The sequence below is a fragment of the Oryx dammah genome, unplaced genomic scaffold (genome assembly GCF_014754425.2).
Source record: "Oryx dammah isolate SB20612 unplaced genomic scaffold, SCBI_Odam_1.1 HiC_scaffold_12, whole genome shotgun sequence".
Lineage (NCBI taxonomy): Eukaryota > Metazoa > Chordata > Mammalia > Artiodactyla > Bovidae > Oryx > Oryx dammah.
The window spans coordinates 813,796-819,795 of NW_024070196.1; the positions used below are offsets into that span (position 1 = coordinate 813,796).

Genomic DNA, 6,000 nt, shown 5'->3' on the forward strand with positions numbered 1-6,000 from the left:
CACCCAAGTACTTTTGTTGACCATGATGGCTACTCCATTTCTTCTGAGGGATTCCTGCCCGCAGTAGTAGATATAATGGTCATCTGAGTTAAATTCACCCATTCCAGTCCATTTTAGTTCGCTGATTCCTAGAATGTTGACGTTCACCCTTGCCATCTCTTGTTTGACCACTTCCAATTTGCCTTGATTCATGGACCTGACATTCCAGGTTCCTACGCAATATTGCTCTTTACAGCATCGGACCTTGCTTCCATCACCAGTCACATCCACAGCTGGGTATTGTTTTTGCTTTGGCTCTATCCCTTAATTCTTTCTGGAGTTATTTCTCCACTGATCACCAGTAGCATATTGGGCACGAAGGGGAGGGGGTGGGGCGGGAATCTGACACTTGTAGTTTGTTTTCTCCTGCCACTTAAGAGAGAGGGGAAAAAAGTCTGACACTTGCAGCCTATTTTCTCCACTTGGGGACCCCTAGCCTTCCTGCCTGTTACCTTCTCATCTGCCCTTGCAATGAAACAGTCTACAAGCAGCTGGCCACAGTCATTTGCCCATAGCTTATCCTTCACTCCAGAAACATACCTGCAGCTTTTTCCTCTGTGTTTATTTTAAACTTTAAATTTGAAGAGCAAGATGGTGAGGGAAAACGTTGAGCCTGACCAGGAGGGCTCTGTGCAGTTGCTGCCCTGGCTCATCTGATAACGTGAAATGTGGCTGTGGAATTTGGGGTCTGGTCCCTGGAGAAAGGCATGGCAACTTACTCTAGTATTCTTGCCTGGAGGATTCCATGAACAGAGGAGCCTGGAAGGCTGCAGTCCACAGGGTTGCAAAGAGTCAGATTTGACTGAAGTGACTTAGCATGCTGGCATGCATGCAGAGAAGATTAGAGCAGCAGTGGTGCAGCATTCTTCACTTCAAACCTGAAAGGTTGTTGCTGACTCACGAAAAGATGCCAGGATTCTTGGCCTCTGAAGGAGAATAATTCAATCAGGTCCAGAGGCAAGGCTTGATCACTCAGAGCTTTTGTGGAATAAAGTTTTATTAAAGTATAAAGGAGATAGAGAAAGCTTCTGACATAGGCATCAGAAGGGGGCAGAAAGAGTACCCCCCTACTAGTCTTCAGCTGGATGTTATATAGTCATTAGCAGTCTGTTAATGAAAGAAAGGAATGTCTTAAAACTCAGAATGGCACCAGGCCCCTCATCCATAAGATGTATTTTGGGATAATCTTGGCACCAGGTGATTCATCCTGGGCCATAAAACGATTGACTTGAATCTTGTAGAAGAGCAGGTTACCATACAAATGGTTTTGTTTACAAAGATTAGGGGAACAATATCTGAGTATAACATAATGGTTTGTCAAGTAGGTTCTGAGTCATTAGGGGGAACCGACTTGAAGACAGAGTCTGCGGTAAATGCATAGTACATTAACATAGCTTAAGACAAACATTTCCATAAGGAGAATACATAGGTTAACTCAAGGTTTGAGAATAGTTAACTCCAGGTGGAACTAGGTGTTATTATGGCAACACAGTATTTTAAGAGAAACCTCCTTTTAAATTTGTAGAAGGGGAAAAAGGGGAAAATTTGAGAAGGGGGAAAAAATATATATCACTAGTTTGTTTCCTCCTGCCTCTTAAGAGAGAGATAAAAATTTCTGACACTTGCAGCCTATTTCCTCCGTTTGGAGACCCCTGGCCTTCCTGCCTGTTACCCTCTCATACCTAAAATATATTTCCCTGTTCACTAAATATACAGAGGTATTTTAAAGCCAAGTACATATGTGTGTACTTGGTATGTTCAAATTAGCCAAGATGGTGTGTTCAGGCTCTCTTGCCCCACGTTTTGTAAATAATGACTATGTAACAGCTGAGATCATATAGTACTGCACATGCATGCCATGAGGTACTTGCTTGGTCATGAGCTGCTTTGTGTTGTAGGGATATATGAACTTCACCCAAGAAAGAGGCGGCTTTTTTTTTTTTGCTGTGTCATGGCTGTGTGTGGTGGGTCAGCCATGAGAAGAGAGAATATAGTGTATTTACTGCTATGGCTGCTGTGTCAGCCAGGAGAGAATACTGTTGTGGCTGCTGTGTCAGCCAGGAGAGAGGTTGTGTGCAGTTAGGTTGTGTTATGTTATGCCTGCTGCTGTGACTCCTATGCCAGCTGGAAGAGAATAAATGTGACTGAGTTCCTACAGCTCCTTGTATCTTCTTCCAGCCTCTTAGCTCACACCTTGCCTAACCTGGGTTCAGTGAACGGTGCGGACAGTGTGAACAGCAAGACAATTGGCACTGTGAACAGGATGAAGAATGATACAGTATGTAAATAAAGTAAGAAAGCACCAGCTGTGTGTGTCCACCTCAAGATCCAGCCACAGGATCCAGTCAAGATCCTGTGCAGCAAACAAGCAAAACTGATAGGAAGATGTGAAAAAGGATTAGGTGCTAGAGTTTGGTTGAGTCCTTTGTAAGTGAAAAGTCTACTTGGTCATATTATCTTTTCTGCCTTTTACTATACACACACAAATTTAAGAATATGACCCTTCACCCATCAGAGAATGAGATAACGTAGACCCTAGCTTTTTGTGTCTGGGTAAACTGCGAGCCTCCTTAAGCTATATGTGGCCGACACTGACAAATTCTTTGAGGGTGTATCTAAACGAAGAAATGGAAAAGCAGAAAGTCATTTTTTCCCCCACTTTGGAATCACTTTCAAGCCTGATATTATTTTTGAGTTTTCACAACAGAAAAAATTTACCCATTTCTCTTGCATTTCTTTTCTACTTTTCTGTTTTCCTGATCACCTCTGTCTCAGGCATATTTTATCTGCCAGGACTTTCCATAACTTTCCTTCTCCCATGTCTTTCCATCTCTTTTGCCTTCTCTATTCCCTGGCATTTGCTGTGCCGCATTCCCCCACCCCCCTCACCTTCCCCCCTCCCCCCGTCCCTCTGACCCTCTCTGCATCATGACTGCATTTAGTCAGGAAAGAGGCTGAGGTCAAGCAGCCGAGGCACTCCTTCCCCCTCATTACTGTGGACCTTCCATCTGGAAGGGGCCTTCCTCAGCCTCAGTTTTCTTTCTGGAAACTTGCAATCAAGAGGATCCCCTGGGCCTTCTGCACAACCTCTAGCCATACCCTAGCCCAACCCTGACCTTGGGAGCGCAGATCCTAATTTTTGAATGTGTCTGGCTTATCTGAAATCTTCTCTTTCCCTCTCATCTTCTCCTGTGAGAACTCCAAAATTACAACTCACTGCTGAACAATCATTGGCAGGAGAATCTTGGATCCCTCCCCGCCCAACACACAAAAAGATACCCCACATCCAAGGGCAAAGGAGAAGCCCCAGCAAGACGGCAGGAGGGGTGACATCACATTTAGAATCAAACTCCATACCCACTGGAGACACTCAGAGGACTTAAACAAAACCTTGTGAGCACCAAGACTCAGAGACCACACAGAGATTGAGCCAGATATGTGTTTGAGTCTCCAGTGGAGGTATGGGTCAGCAATAGCCTGCTTCAGGGGCAGGGGCTTAGGGTGCAGCTACCTAGGTCACACAGCATAAGCCTTGGAGGAAGTCGTCACTAACCCCATCATAGAGCTGCCGAGCAGATGACCCACAAACTCCAGAACAATTATACAAAAGAATTTCTTGCAATGTTAAGAAAATTCTATGGCTTACAACAGATTTCCCAACCTGAGGATCTGGCAAAGGGACTGAGAACCCCCAGATAATTTGACTTTAGAGGCAAGTGGGATTTGATTACAGAACTTCCACAGGACTGGGGAAACAGACTCATGGAGGGCACAAACAAAACCTTGTGTGCACCAGGATCCAGGAGAAAGGAGCAGTGGCCCCACAAGAGACTGAGCCAGATTTGCCTGTGAGAGTATAGAAGTCTCTGGTAGAGGGGTGGGTAGGCAGTGGCCTGCTGAGAGCTTGGGGACATGGAATGTGGCATGCCTGTAGTGGACATTTTGAAGGAGGTTGCCATTCTCTTCATTGCCTCCACCATAGTTTGGTCTCAGGCCAAACAACAGGGAGAGAAAAAAGTCCCGCCTATCAACAGAAAATCAGATTAAAGATTTGCTGAACATGGCCCCACACATCAGAAAAAAAATCGGAGTTTTCCCCACAGTCATTCTATCACATCAGGGAGCTTACATAAGCTTCTTATTTTATCTGTCAGAGGGCAGAGAGATGAAAACCACAATCACAGAAAACTAATCAAGCTGATTACATGGACCGCAGCCTTGTCTAACTCAATGAAACTATGAGCCATGCTGTGTAGGGCCACCCAAGATGGACGGGTCATGGTGGAGCGTTCTGATAAAACATGGTCCACTGGAGAAGGGAATGGCAAACCACCTCAGTATTCTTGCCTTGAGAGCCCCATGAAAAGCCAAAAGGATATGACATCAAAAGATGAAATCCCCAGGTCGGTAGGTGCCCAATATGCTACTGGAGAAGAGTGAGTGGAGAAATAACTCCAGAAAAAAATGATGAGACGGAGCCAAAGCAAAAACAATGACCAGTTGTGGATGTGACTGGTGATGGAGGTAAAGTCCGATGCTGTTAAGAGCAAAATTGCATAGGAACCTGGAATGTTAGGTCCATGAATCAAGGCAAATTGGAAGTGGTCAAGCAGGAGTCAGCAAGAGTGAATATCAATATTTTAGGAAGCAATGAACAAAAGTGGACTGGAACGGGCAAATTTAATTCAGATGACCATTATATCTCCTACTGTGGGCAAGAATTCAGTAGAAGAAATGGAATAGCCCTCTTAGTCAAAAAGAGTCTGAAATGCAGTACCTGGATGCAATCTCAAAAATGACAGAGTGGTCTCTGTTCATTCCAAGGCAAACCATTCAATATCACAGTAATTCAAGTTTATGCCCTAACCAGTAATGCTCAAGAAGCTGAAGTTGAACGGTTTTATGGAGACCTACAAGACCTTTTAGAAATAACACCCACAAAAGATGTCATTTTCATAATAAGGGACTGGAATGCAAAAGTAGAAAGTCAAAGGATACCTGGAGAAACAGGCAAAATTGGCCCTGGAGTACAAAATGAAGCAAGGTAAAAGCTAGCAGAATTCTTTCAAGAGAATGCCCTGGTCATAGCAAACACCCTCTTCCAAAAACACAAGTGAAGACTCTACACATGGACATCGCCAGATGGCCAACACCAAAATCAGATTGATTATATTCTCTGTAGCCAAAGAAGGAGAAGCTCTATACAGTCAGCAAAAACAAGATTTCGACCTGACTGTGGCTCAGATCATGAACTCCTTATTGCAAAATTCAGACTTAAATTGAAGAAAGTAGGGGAAACCACTAGACCATTCCAGTATGACTGAAATAAAATCTCTTATGATTATACAGTGGAAGTGAGAAATAGATTCAAGATATTAGACCTGATAGACAGAGTGTCTGAAGAACTCGGGACAGAGGTTCGTGACATTGTACAGGAGGCAGGGATCAAGACCATCCTGAAGAAAAATAAATACATAAAGGCAAAAAGGTTGTCTGAGGAGGCCTTACAAATAGCTGAGAAAAGAAAAGAAGCTAAAGGAAAAGGAGAAGAGGAAAGATATTTGAATTCAGAGTTCTGAAGAATAGCAAGGATAAGTAAGAAAGCCTTCCTCAGTAATCAGTGCAGAGAAAGAGGAAAACAATAGAATAGGAAAGACTAGAGATCTCTTCAAGAAAATTAGAGATACCAAGGGAACACTTCATGCATAGATGGGCACAATAAAGGACAGAAATGGTATGGACCTAACAGAGGCAGAAGATATTAAGAAAAGGTGGTAAGAATACACAGAAGAACTATACAAAAAAGATCTTCATAATCCAGGTAACCACGATGGTGTGATCACTCTGAGCCAGATCCTAGAGCCAGACATCTTGGAATGTGAAGTCAAGTGGGTCTTAGGTAGCATCACTACAACAAAGCTAGTGGAGGTGATGGAATTCCAGTTGAGCTATTAGAAATTC

The 6,000-nt window shown here is 43.6% G+C and overlaps 1 long non-coding RNA gene across 1 annotated transcript in view; it reads right to left on the bottom strand.

Moving 5' to 3' along the window:
- The window catches only part of LOC120871434, a 28,071-nt gene extending 25,927 nt beyond the window's left edge, over positions 1-2,144 (bottom strand). Inside the window, exon 1 of the long non-coding RNA XR_005723015.1 lies at positions 2,077-2,144. This is a non-coding gene — a long non-coding RNA (uncharacterized LOC120871434). The remainder of the gene's footprint in view (positions 1-2,076) is intronic.
- Between the last annotated feature and the right edge of the window lie 3,856 nt (positions 2,145-6,000).